General features: G+C 48.4%; 1 protein-coding gene and 2 long non-coding RNA genes across 6 annotated transcripts in view; 1 reads left to right on the plus strand and 2 right to left on the minus strand.

The window, feature by feature from the left end:
• CTDSPL2 (CTD small phosphatase like 2) overlaps positions 1 to 1,168 on the minus strand; it is a 43,877-nt gene extending 42,709 nt beyond the window's left edge. Inside the window, exon 1 of one of the 2 annotated variants that reach the window (XM_054836476.1) lies at positions 998 to 1,168. The gene's annotated coding sequence lies outside the window, so the exon portion shown is untranslated. The remainder of the gene's footprint in view (positions 1 to 997) is intronic. The other variant, XM_054836477.1, reaches the window with a different exon arrangement.
• Positions 1 to 13,315, minus strand: part of LOC129210586 (uncharacterized) — a 131,424-nt gene that overhangs the window by 62,808 nt on the left and 55,301 nt on the right. The gene's annotated exons all lie outside the window — the stretch shown is intronic.
• Positions 688 to 13,309, plus strand: LOC129210585 (uncharacterized). Of its 3 annotated transcripts, none has more exons than XR_008578583.1 (4): positions 688 to 795; positions 2,391 to 2,499; positions 3,492 to 3,583; positions 4,654 to 13,309. It is a non-coding gene; the product is annotated as an uncharacterized LOC129210585 (long non-coding RNA). The 3 variants fall into 3 exon arrangements; XR_008578582.1 differs by lacking the exon at positions 688 to 795 and adding an exon at positions 1,259 to 1,533 and having other exon boundaries at positions 4,654 to 6,572; XR_008578581.1 differs by lacking the exon at positions 688 to 795 and adding an exon at positions 1,262 to 1,528 and having other exon boundaries at positions 4,654 to 6,571.

Here is a 13,315-nt window from a genome sequence, read left to right on the forward strand (position 1 = left end):
AACAGGCTTGTACAGTACTCTTTAGTAACACAGTAGCGAGCAGATAATCAATGTGGTACGCAACAAGCTAATATCTCGTGCCGCGTCCGCGGTATTGACAGGGGATGCCAATAGCGGGTTGAGATGGCGGTGGTCCTGCACGTTACTGGCCGGTACACCACGGCCGCCTTCCCCCACCTCCTGCCGCCACAAGTGACAGCAAAGTTGGTGTGATTCCCCTCTGCCCAGCCGCGCTAACATCCTTCGCAGCAGCCTTTCGCCGCCCGGGATCTCTGCCCGGGCAGCCTGCGGTATCCGCCGGGGAGGTAGCGGGGCGACAGCCCCCGCTGCCCCCCGGAGCCGGTGACAGGCACGTCCAGCGCTGCCGCCCCGGCGACAGCCAGCAACAGGCGCGTCCTGCGCTCGCCCCGCGGGAGCCAGCGCCGGGCATGGCCCGGCGTGTGTAGCAGGGGCTGGGATGCAGCCCGCAGAGCTACACCCCCTGAGCCGGCCCGGCCCGGCCCGGGACGCGCCCCCGCCGCCCGCTGCCGCCCCCCGGCGCGCACAGCGCAGCCCCCGCGGCGCCCACTGCCGCCCGGGGCGCGGGACGGGATGAGGCGGGCGGGACGGGACGGGGGGCGGCGGGCGGAGGAGAGTCACCGCAGGCCTCGGCCTAGAGGGGAGGGCGGGGGGTGTCAGCGCGGGGGTGACAGCCGCGCCGCCCGCTCCGCCGGGGGCAGGGGGCTGGCCCGGGAGGGCTGCGCCCCCGCTCCGGCGCGGCCGGGGCTGGCTGGCCTCCGCGGCCGGCGAGGGGAGGTGAGCGGGGAGGGACGGGGTGTCTCCGCACGCAGCGGGGCGCGGAGCCCGGCGGGCGGGCGGGGACGCGGGGCGCAGGGGCCCGCCGCGGGGCAGGCCCTGAGGGGAGGCTCCCGCCGGTCACTCTGGAGCGGCCACCCCTTGCCTTCCCACCTGATCCCGGGCTGGGACCCCGCGCTCGCTGAGCCGCCGCGTCAGTTACCTGCGGGTGCGGGGTGCCGGGGAGGCGGGCCCCCGGTGTCCGGGTCCCCGGCGGCCGGCCGGGCCGGGCCAGGCCGGGCGGGCGCCGCTGTGTTTACACCGCCGCCGGGGCTCCGCGCTCCGCAGCCGCTCAGCAGCCAGTCGCCATTTCCCGCCTACCGACCTGCTACACCGCACGGAGGGACCCGGATGGGGAGAGGGGCCGCCGCGCAGGCGCAGCCCGGCCGGGGGAGGGGGGCCTGGGGACGGCGGCGCCGGGGCAGGCCGGGAAGGAGGGAAGCCGGGGCCTGGCGCGGGGAGCGGCGCCCCGAGGCGGCGGCCCCGGCGGAGAGCGGCGCGCCGCGGCGCAGTGGGGTTGCGGGAGAAGGCCCGGCCGCCTCTTCCCCGGGCCGGGAGCCGCCGCCGGGGGTGGGAGGCTGCGCCTGAGGCGCCGGGGCCGAGGGTGACTTTTGCGGAGGAGGCAGCGGCCGCCTCGCTCCCTTGGCGCTGGGCCGGGCCGGGCCGAGCCGACCGCTGGCCGCCGCGCCCTGAGGTGAGGTGAGGCGAGGCGAGGGGGCGCGAGCTGTGAGAAGGGGGGGAGGGGGGCGCGAGCGGTGCGGAGTCCCGCCGAGCCCTGAGGTGAGGTGAGGGGGGGCCGGGGTCCCGCCCCGCCGTGAGGGGCGAACCCGCCGTTGGCGGCCCTGACCGAGAGGTGCGCGGCTCTGGGAGCGCTGGGTCGCGGCGGCCCCGGGCCCCTGCCGGCCGGGAAGCGCCAGGACCGGCCAGCAGCGAGCCGCAGGGCGGGGGGGAGCGGGCGCCCGGGCAAGCTGCCCGCGGTCCGGCTCGGTTCTCTCCCGCCGGAGGAGGCGGGCGTGCCGGGGAGGACCTCGCCCGCTGGGGCTGGGCGCAGCTCGGGGAAGCCGCTGCAGACGGGAGGGAGCGTTTCCCGGCGGAGCGGGGGGCGGAGAAGCGGCTCGGTTACGGCAGGGAGAAGCGTTTTCCTGCGCTCCCTGGGGAGGAAGCGGTGCGGCGGGAAGCGCCGGGGAGGGTTCGGGGCGGGTGGGCCGCGGCCCCGTTGCCGCGGGGGATGATGGCCGCCCCCGGTCCCGGCCGCCCCCTCCCCGGGGCAGAGGGTCGGTGGGCTCGGTTCCCTCCTGGCAGCCTTAACGCGTCCCTTCGGCCGTCAGCCCGGCCTTTACAAGGAGGCTGCTGGCTCCCCGCCCGCGGGTGGAAGCACCGTCCTGCCTTCCCGCTCGGCATGCCGTGGTCTGGATTGCTCGGCTTGCCTAGCTTTACCTGCGTTTGCCAAGCGTAGGGCAGTGCTCGTTTTGTGGTTTGCATTGCTGTTGTAAGGCGCCTGTGGAGTCCAGTGTGAAGTTTTATTTCCACTTTCTCTTTTTTTGTTTTCTTTTTAGGCAGCCTCTCGATGTGAAATGTTGAGGATGCTGCATGCTTTAGTATTTGAATGACTTAATGAAGCAGCTTGACTATCTCACGCAGTAAAGTATAAGAGGACGTAGCGAGGTTAGATTTGTAATTTGCATTCTACTGAACTTGTATATCTACTTTTTCTTTCCGATGGTGATCACTTTTATCCACCAAGTTTTTTAAACAGAAGTCTTCAGTTTGCAGGTCAATATGTTTTATATTAGGGTAACTTCTCAAGGTATTGCTGAAAATGGAGTGTTTTTACAAAAGTAGCTTGTATCCACGTTCTGTAATTTAGCAGTAGGCAGGAACCCACACAAGTATTGTGTGTTCTCCTCTTCTAGTACCTGTTGACTCCCTTTTTAGCTTTTAAACCTGGATCGTATTATAAAAGTCCCAGCTCTCTAGTCACTTAAAATATTTATTAGCTTGTTAAACAGAACCACATCTGCTGCTGTGAAGCCAAGATTTGTTTTAGAATTCTATCATAGGACTCCAGTATTCTTTAGCAGAAGACATTATAAAGCTAATTTTACCATAGTTTCTTAAGAAAAGAATTCATAAAAAGGCAGTGGAAACAGCGTAGTCCTCATTCAGAACAGATAGCCTTATTCCTTTAGAGCATTAAAGTATTTCTAAACACACACATTAACCATAGCACTTGAATATTTTTTGTATGATCAGCTGTGAAAAAGGTTAGCTTGGACATGTTAAAACTTAATTAAGATTGTTTGTCAGTCTATTAAGTCGAACTAGTATGGCAAGATAACTTTGCGATGTCTCATAGTACCAGCCCAAAAGGACATTCACTGATACTTAGAAAGTGGGAGTTTTGAAAAATGGTAGGTGGAAATACTTTTTCAAACCACATAATTAGAATTAAACTAGCTGCCAGAGGAAATCATTCAGCAAGATTCAAAGCAAGCAGATATTTGTATGAACACCAAAACGGTCTAGCACCTGTATAAGGAAAGCCAGAAAAACATGTAGGAGAGAGGTTAAAGCATATGACTCAGGGTTCAAACTAATCTTTATGGGAACGAGAACTGTACTTTGTGTGTTACAGAATATTAAAATGTCTCCCACAGTGGTCTTGTGCTGTCCTCGAGTTACCTGGTTCTGAGCCATGTCAGGGAGCGGGTATTGGACCAGCAGGCTGGGAAGCTTTGCCGCATGTCAGGTGGGAATACGTAAAATTGTGTTGCTAATTGACGTTGCTGTCAAGGCAAAAGTTCAAAGGTCCACCTGCTGTAACCTGTTTCCCGCATTATAATATACACCATGAAAAGAGGATTAGCTCTCCGTGTGTGTAAAATGTAAAAACACTAAATAATGCCATGTCTGCCTGCATACACATGAAGCATTAAAAGCTTTGAATGAGTATTCGGTTCAAAGAAGAGGCTCGTGTATTGGCAGCAGCGGGTTTTTCCCTTGACAGTGGATTTCAGGGACTCTGTCAGACCGAGATATTCTAGGTGCAGGTTTTCTTCACTTTACAGAGAAAATGAAGGGAAAAAAAAAAAGGTATAGTTGCCAGAATGTTGCACATTCTTGAAATGTTATACTCTGAGTGTTCATTTGAAAGGCCGTTCTTCATATTTTATGATTTCCTCCCCACTGTTTTTTTCCCTGAGTCTTGCTGATCTGTTAGCTTTGTGTTTATATGCTCATTTAAAACAACGTGCTTTAGAGTGATTTCCCTATTTGTTGTAGAGACTAAGTATTGGTGAGCCCACTGGTTTCTCCTGGTAAGCTGTTTCAAATATCTGCATTTGGAGGTTGTATTTCATTTCAGTTTTGGGTTTGACTTCCAGCTATTGCATCTAACGCTTCTCAGCAAGATTCAGAAGTCATGCACTGCTGGAGTTCCTCTTTCATGTGTCAGGACCCACGTGTGGGGATCAGGTCATCCCTCAGAACTCTGTTTCATAAGCTAAAATCCTAAATCATGCCTTGTGGGCTTTGCTTTTCCAGGGGGAAAAGGTTTAATTCCCTGGATAATTTGAGGTGTGCGTCTGTCTTTAAGTTCTCTCTAGTATTTCAGCATCCTTCTTGCAGATACCACTTGGAACTCTGAGCACAGCAGTTCGATCCAGTTTATTTTGCCAAAGTGAAAACAACTGTGACATGACTGGGAGATAGTTGTATAAACAAAACAATTCTTGTTTGGGTTTATATTTTGAAAATCACCTATTTGCAGTATTTGTTGTTTCTTTGGCTTATCTGAAGGGAATAAATTTTGTTTAATAGGTAAACAGAAGCATGCACTTGACTGAAATGAGAAGCAGCTACCAGGCTATGCTTGCTCCTTCATGCCTAGACGTCTGTGATCCAATCTGTCTGTCCAGGAACAGCTATAGACTTGCTGTTCTCGCTGCTGACACTTCAGCTGACAGGAATCAGAATTCATATGGTACTGTATCCCCTACAGAAACAAAGGCAAGAGCAAATTTAAATGAAACTTTACGTCTGTTTGATCTAGCACAGTGCATCATTGAAGATTGCCATGAAACAATCCTCTGGGGATAGAAATACACATCCACAAGTGGCCAAGGCCGGGTTTAGGAAGTTACACTGTAGAGTCTCCATACTAGCATTCCCGTTGTGGCTACATGGAGAAAGTTTGATATAGGTTGAGGAATTAGAGTATTATGGTTTCTATATTGGCATGAAGTTCTTGTGTAAGTATCATTACCCTGTTTCTGGCTGGCTTGAAAATTCCACTACGTTCTAATAAGTAGGTACATATGGCCCCAATTGTTTGTTTGTTTGTTTGTTTTCCTATTTTATGTAAACCACTGCTATACTAGAGAAATATGGTCTCCCTAGTCCTGGAGTCAGCTAGAAAGCTCTAGCTAGTGCGGAACACTGTGCTGTTTCTTCACAGTGATATAAAGCACCCAATCTCACCTTTTCTAGTTGCTTGCAGCAAGATTTTTGATCCTATTAAATATTCTGGTTTTTTCCCCTCAAAGAAAGGTCCCAGGTTACTTAAGGGTTAACTTAAAGTTAACATACTTGTGTCCCAGGTTACTTAAAGTTCCGTATATATTCTGGAATAAGGATTGCAGTTGACAGCTAGATTTATGGCATGCTGAAATTCTCCATAATACAGATAAACCAGAAATTTGTCACATACGGAATTTCTTCAGAGGCTGGTGCTGAACAGCAAAGTGGATTCTGCTAAGAACTAAGGACTTCAAAAACCTCACTTCAAGTAAAATAGCATTTTTCGATGCAGCTCTTCTCCAATATGCAAACAAAAGAATGGTATTAAATATATTAATATAGGAGAAAACCTTTTACACGCTCCATTACATATATTTCTTTGCCTTGGGAACATGCAAGAACATTTTGACAGCTGTTAATCAGTTTTGTCGATTCACTGTTCTGAGGATATGCAACCAATATTGCTAATGCACACCATGTTTTGAGCAAGCTCAATAATGGACTGCTTGTACTGACAATTTTATTGTTGCTACTGGAGAAATACAGTTTTAGGGTAATCAAATGTCACGAGTTCAAATAAAATTTGGGCTTTTCTTGTGGCATATGGAAGTTGAAGAAATCACTTTGTTCGTGCTTTGTTGGGGTATGTGCGGGTATGTAAGCTCTTCAGTTGCTGTGAGGTATTTGGGAAAGAGTGAACTTGTGGAGTGGAGGTGAGTTCTCCACAGCACCAGTGCACACAACGTGCGCGTGTGTGTGTGTGCTGGCAAGTCCACGAGAGATTGAAGTGAGCAGCAAATGATTATGTGTGCAGAGAAGTGCCTGATGAGTGATGTACTGTAAAGTGACAGATGAAGATCTGGCTCCTCTTCCTCTTTTAGTATTGGTTTGGCCTCTGGCAGGTCCTGTATTGGATTGGGGTGGGGAGATTGAATATGTAGGGTTTTATAACTGAGTTTTCAAAAATTGTTTATGCAGAGGGTCTAATGCCTGTATTAGTGTTAAACTGAAGCAGAAGTGCATGACAACGTGTATGAAGTCTAGTCAGCCTTGTGTATTTTCCAGGAGAATCGTACTGTGATTCACTGAAAACATTTAATGTTCTATTGCAAAATACTTGCTTACAAGAGACCTTTTGTTCGGCAGGCTTTGGATTTTTCACTGGTTCTGATTTTTCCATATGAAAATGTAAAATGATAACATTTAATAAAATACATACACCGTTATTTAGTATCTGTTTTCATGTTGTCTGTCACTTTAGTCTTCAAAGTATTTTAAGCAGAATGCTCTTTGCTGCTATTAAAATTCTGAAAAATGCAGTTACTTTTAATTTGCTTCATATTGAGCCATTTTTTACCTTTTGGTGAGAATACTGCCCGTGAGTTTGGCTTTCCTAATGTTTAAAATAAATTCATCAGTGAGTCTTAGCTTTTGTGGGATCCATGTATCGTTGAGAAAGCTTTGGCAAAGCCTGTTTACTGAAAACCTACAAAATTCGTTGTAGGTGCCTGCATTTCTCATACTTGTTGAAATCATCCTTCAGTCTTGGCAGCAAAGCCTTCAGCTTACTGTTAATTGTTTTCCTTCTGCTTGTTACAGAGGTACTTGGAATTTATGTAGTCATGGTTATGCTGAGGTTTTTCCCACTAAGCAGGATAAACACCCCTCTAATTTCACACTTACTAGGTTTGAACACTGAATCAAATCATCTTAAGAGGAAAACTTTGTCTCTTTCTCTCCATCCTTTTGTGGGGGGGAGAGAGGAAAGGAACATTGAAATGAGAAGGAGGGGAGGGAGGAAAATAACAGTGGCAGAGAGAACATTAAGTGAATTCTAGTTGGGGGGTTTTTTCACCTCCTCAACAAGCTAAATTTTTACCAGCTTCAAATTTCGTGTATGTCTCTGAGGTATAAGGGAGTACTCATATTTTAAACTGAAACAAAGATTTATTCTCTGATTTTTAACAACCTAATTGATTTGAGCTGTCTGTAATGGAGTAGCAGCTTTGAAAGTTCATATCCCATGTGTATGCTAATGTCTCTTCAAGTCAGATTTCTCTTCAGGGCTGGGCATGAAAACAAAGTACTGCAATCACTCGCTGATCAAAAATGACTTAGGAATATGTATTTTCTCAGTTTAACCTTGGGCAAAATATTTTTGGCATCACGGCATTCATTTTCATGGACTCGAGTGCTTTTAAAGTATAGCCTTTTATAATTAGGGTTTTTAAAGTTTGGCTATTTATGCAAAGTGTATAGGGGTGTTGTTCTTGTGTAATTTTGCATTTGAAATCTTTAGGAAATGGGACAATTGCAAGAATTTTCTTGGTCTTTGATATGGTATGAGCTCTCGGTGTTTGAGGAATTCAGTATTTTCCTAAACTTCCTCACACAGTTGTTATATGTTAATTAGTTTATATCTGTGCTGTGAAGCTGTAAAGTGTTGTTATTCTTTAATTAAAAAATTGGTAGAGGTCACCGTGTTTAAATGGATGCAGATAATTCACAATACATTCAAAGCAATTCTTCTGACAACCCTGCTGCCGCAGCCTGTTTTAGATTTGTAATTACCCCATCGTTCCACTGGATGCCCCAATCTGGGGTGTGCCTCTTGTCCCTGCAGTATGAGGACAGGCAGCGTCTGCTCTTTGGCCAGCTGTCAGCACACCTTTACACCACGTGCCGTGTGTAACGGTTGGTTGCCTGGAAGTCCGTTTGCTGGATGCCCTTACTAAGGATATCATGAACTGGGTCTGACAAAATGATCTTACTAAAGCAAAACTAAAGGTCTGAGTGGGTTCAGTCGTTCGCTTCGCCAGATTCCTCCCTCCGCCCTTCAGGCCCCGAGATGGCTAAATCAGGAGCCCCTCACTCACGTATTCAATGGAAAACAGGAGAGTGAGTTGAATCTCCACGTGGAGGAGCCTGTTCCTCTCCATAAACTGTAATAAGAAACCCAGGACGATTAGACACTTTACAAATTATCCTTGCTAAGTGCCTGAAGTTGCGTCGTGTGAATCAAAGCCTTTGTACCAGAAATTGGCTTAGCGCTGCTGGCAGAGTTGCCACGCGTCTGTCTTCTGTTCTCCAGATAATGAGATTTCTGTTTTATTACAACTTTCACTATCATTTTGATTGGTAGATTGAAAAATTAAGTGTAGGGAATGAAATGGAGAATAAAGTCTTTGGCTTACCCCCCAATAAAACTTTTGCAATATTACGATGTATTGCAAAATGATTTGGGTAACTCAAACTCTATGTGCAGTCACTGCTGGCCCTGAGCGGGGTTCAGATGTCGTGGCAGTTACTTACAAAAGTATAAATACGAAAGGAAAATAGATCATGTTACGATGTTCCTCATGTTTTAAAAGTATTTTTTTTAGATACTGAAAAAGTGAGTCTCTTCCTGTGTACTGAATCATAGCTCCAACGTGAGTATATTTAACATTTGAAAGAATGTCTGTTAGACACAACCCAAGAGAATTTCTTCTCTCTTGTCCAATTTCCTATGTTTTCTGTGAAGATTATTAGCAGATGAAATTCTGCATGCTCGGGAATAATCCCTCTCTTACCCTTGCATATGGAGCTCCGGATCTAGACAACATGCCAGAAAGAAAGGTAAGAACGCATAGCTTACAAAGCGAGAAGTATACGGCCTTTCTGCTAGAATAATTCATGTCAGCAATTGTGGCTCTTAACACTTAAACTGGGTCCAAACGTCGTATCATGTGCTGCTTAATGGTTTCCTAAGGCACCAATGTCCGCACCTTTTGCCAGATGCGATTTCCAAGCTTTACCTTTTTAAAAGCTGTTTTAATTTTTATCCCTAAGGTTGTGTGGAATGAGCACAGCGAAGCAGGAGCCATTACTGTGCTGCCAGGAGTTTGGTGTTCTGTAGCCATGCTGTCCTCTAGCAGGGGAAAAGCGAATTTGGGGGGGCGTGATGAGGAATTGGAGGCAGAGGGAGAAACCAGGGGTTAGCACCAAAGGTTATTTTTACTCCAAATGTACTATTTTCTTCAGCTTTGTAAAAATGAAAGGTTTTTCACTTTTCAAAATATATGATGTCTCTAAGAGAGAACGAGGCTGTTGGCTGCCAGTGGCTCCCAAGTTCCTACAGAGGTACATTGGGGAAAAACATAAGAAAGTAAATAGATTTTTCATGTTGCTTTTGAATAGTGCTTTTTCTTTCCCTTTAATCTCAAGTCAGTGGGAAGCCCATTTTCCAATAAATACATGTAACCCAGTTTGGTGTGTGTTTGCAGGGTTATGCGAGCGTGGAGCTGTTATTCTTTAAGGATGTAAAAAGTAAGTGCAGGGAAGAGAATGAACTAATTGGAAATCATTCTTGAAAAAATGGAATAAATGAAATAATTTTAGTTTTCTGGTACAGTCAAAGTATGCTCTACCCCTTTTATCAGCTGATCTTCCCCCCACACACACACCAATGTAAAGAACTATATTAAAATTCAGCTAACAGGCCACCTAGAAGGGCAACGTGCCTGGCTGGCTAAAGCGATCACTGATAAGTAAATCTAGTCTGAATTCCATTTTAAATATGGGCTTTTTCACGCCAGCGTGGCTAGGAGTTAGGCCTTGGTGAGAGGTAGGTGCTCTCTTTACTGCACTCACAAGTTCTCTGGCAAGGCTGAGCTCTTACCAACGCAGACTTGTAAGGTGAAGTGAACCTCTTGGAAAAGGGGATGAGAACGGAGGAGAAGGTGGTTGGTCCCACGAGCTGCTTTTTTGCAGACCACTCCTTACATGCATTGCTGTGGCCGTTAAAAGTTCGTTATAAAACAAGCCTCAAAACAAGACTTCAGTGAGCTGCGCGCTGCTCGACCTGCCTGCATGTATGGTTTAAAAAGCCCAGGGCTGGGCCGTCATCTAGAGGCTTTGTTTGGTTTTTTGTGTAAAGCAGTTCCACCAAATGTGAGAGCCAGTTTTATTTTGAAGTCTAGCTGGTGGTTTCAGGGAAGCAGATGTTTAAGTAGCTCGCTCGCTCTGAAATATGTCAACGTTTTGTATGCTGCCGTTTCCGTGGAAACGGGTATTGGCTCAGCAGAAGTGGCATAGGGATCTCAAAATTACATTTTAAAAAACAAAATCAAGATAGGTTAGTCATTCTTATTTTTCCTCATAAACACTGCTAGTGGTGCTGAGTAGAACCTGGCTTTTGAATATATTGGGTGTAGTCACGCGAATGGGCAGATCAGTGAATAATATTTTAAATTAATATTTTCAAAAAAGTGAGCTAGTGTTTGATGGACCTCTGTTAGCAAAGCATGCACTCACTGCATTTTGTTCAGCACATGCTCTTCTACGCACTTGAAGGCAATCCCAGTCCTGTCGCTCTTTAGGCCTCCACCTTCCTCCAAAGAGGTGAAATGTGCATTGGATGAGAACTGCAGATTTCAGCTGGCAAACTACACTTTAAAAAAAAAAAAAAAAGTGGCTCGTGAAACAGAACTGTTAAGTTGTGAGTTTGTAATCTTCAGCAGCATGTACAAATGAAGCAAGCCCTGTATTTTTGGGCTACTTTGTTGGCCTTTGGGGACATGTGCTTTAGGAATAGCCCACTGACAGCCAAAGTAGTTACCCCAGTTCAGCATTGCTACAGCATTAAAAACAGGATTAAACTAGCGGGACCTGGTGCTTCGCAGGATGTTGTACAAAGAACAGATCTCACGTGAAGCTGAGGACAAGGAGCTCCAGGAATTCATCGCCTTGTAGCTCCAGCGCGATCATCCGGAGGTTTATTTCCTAGCCCGCGCAGTGGTTAGCTGCCCACGTGAGCCCAACGCCCCAAGTTCCCGGCTGGCGAAGGGAGGCAGCTCTGTGCCCGGGGGGAGGCCGAAGGCAGCTCCACTGGAGCCGCGGCGCTTTGCGGCGCAGGAAGGGCCCGGTGCGAACGCAGCCCAGGAGAGTCTGCTGGCACTGTGTGAGGAGGAGGAGAGAGGAAGAACTGCAGGCCTGAAGGAGAAACAGGAGCGAGAAGGTGGCACGGGACTGGCTGGTGGGGTGGAGGAAGCAGCAGGAGCTGTGTGTGTGAGGGGAGATGGCTCAGGAAACGGCTGTAACGAAGCCACCTACAAACAAAAAGCAGGGAACATTGCTCTAAAACCATTGGCAGTTTCCCAAAAGAACACGGACTTTTTTTTTTTTTTTTTACTAAAGTGGAATTTGTTTGACGGAACAATTCCCCTTAGAAATAAAATTCTTTAAACATTGGATCACTAAATAATGAAGGGTAAAGTGCTTAGTGACCTAAATTAGATTCCTTAAAAGGATACCCACCAAGATCAAACTGTGTTTCTATATGGGCTATACTTAAGCCAACTATTTTCCCAAAACACAGAGGCAAAACAAGCCTACAGTTCACGTGTGGGCCTTGCTCTCCGAGTCTCCCAGCACTTCCCAAACAGCGAAAGGGAGCTGGTGGCGTTTGCCTGTTGCGAAACATCGCTGAGTGCTGTGGGTGCAGCAGCAGCGCTGCTCGTCCTGCCAAGGAGAAACCGAACCAGAGATGGAATTTCCTTCCAAGACAGACACTCATGTGTCTCCCTCATAGCTCCGTATTTCCCTCTCCCTTGGATCATTATGGAATACACCATAAAACTGTATTGATTTCTCAAGGAATAGAACAAACCCAAGAAGTGAGCGCACTGGTGAGACCAAGTGTCCGTCTGGGCTGGCGTCCTGCCGTTTTACCATCTTCAGCTGGTTCAAAACCCAGGAACTTTTCTCATCTTGCCAAAGCAAAAGGAGCCTGTAAGGAAGGTGGGTGCCACCTTAGGGGTGTTCCCTAGCAAAGGGAGGTGCAGAGAACGGTCACCTTTCCATTGTTGCAGACATACAGGTGGTGCCCTCTCATTAACTAACGAAGCCTTGCTCAAACCCTGCGCAGACGAGGGCAGGGCGGGTGGGCAGCTTGAGCTTACGCGGGTCTGCATCAGATGTGAGGTAAATGGCAGCTCAAGGGTAACGGTTTAGTGAGGCAGCCAGAGCTGGGGTGAACCTTGTTTGGATTTTTACTACCTAAAGAGCCTTCATGTGGGAGCATACACGGAAACAAGTTATACTTAATAAGAAATTGATTATGCATAATAGCTCTAGCAAGACTAATTGTGAAATTCACCTATTTCCCAACATCAGTTATCTAATGATTATGTCTAGAAATGCCAGATAATGTCGCTCTGTATCATATACAGCAGTAACCAGGTTACAGGGAACATCAGACGGAACGGAACACAGTACAGAACCCCTCCTGTCCTTGACAGTCTCTCTCACGATGGTAAATACACAAAAATGGTCCCTGAGCACTAACAGGGCGTTCTGCTTTTGATGGAGAAGGGGGGAGTTTGGGCTGTTGTTTTCTAAAATAACATTTGATGCTGTATCTCCTCATCACGCCACTGGGAAAGAACGGTAACGCCGGGCTGAGTCAGGGAACGGTCACAAGATCTGGGTGCGAACATCACCGCAGATTCCTCACCACAACAGGTTCAGTGGTTCCCTAACAGAAAGTTCCTGACCCCTGCGCGGGAGCACTGATGCAGGCGTCTATCGAGGGGCAGCTCAGTTCTACACCTCAGTAACGTGTGCTCGGAGCAGGGCTGCAGCGCCGGCACCGCAGCCGGGACTGGCCCGAGCAGCTCCACACGGCGCCAGACGTGGCCCGACAGCAGAGCACGGGAAGGCTTCCTACAGCGGGTACAGCGCTGCCGCCCTTTTCTTACCTACCCAAAGGGCAGCTCAGAGCCCAGCGCCGTGTTGCTGTGCACATCCCTGCTAGGCGCTCGGTGCTGGAGGCTGAGTCCTGCCTTCGGGGTGGCTCTGCCCTGCCACACACGGCGAGTTCCTCATCCCCATCGCTGCCCCCGTGAAACGGCTGCAACTGCGCTGGTGTCTCAAAAGACCTCGACTTCAGTGAAGCCCTAAGGTAATCCAATTTTAAGAAGAC

This window comes from Grus americana, chromosome 10 (assembly GCF_028858705.1).
Source record: "Grus americana isolate bGruAme1 chromosome 10, bGruAme1.mat, whole genome shotgun sequence".
Classification (NCBI taxonomy): Eukaryota; Metazoa; Chordata; class Aves; order Gruiformes; family Gruidae; genus Grus; species Grus americana.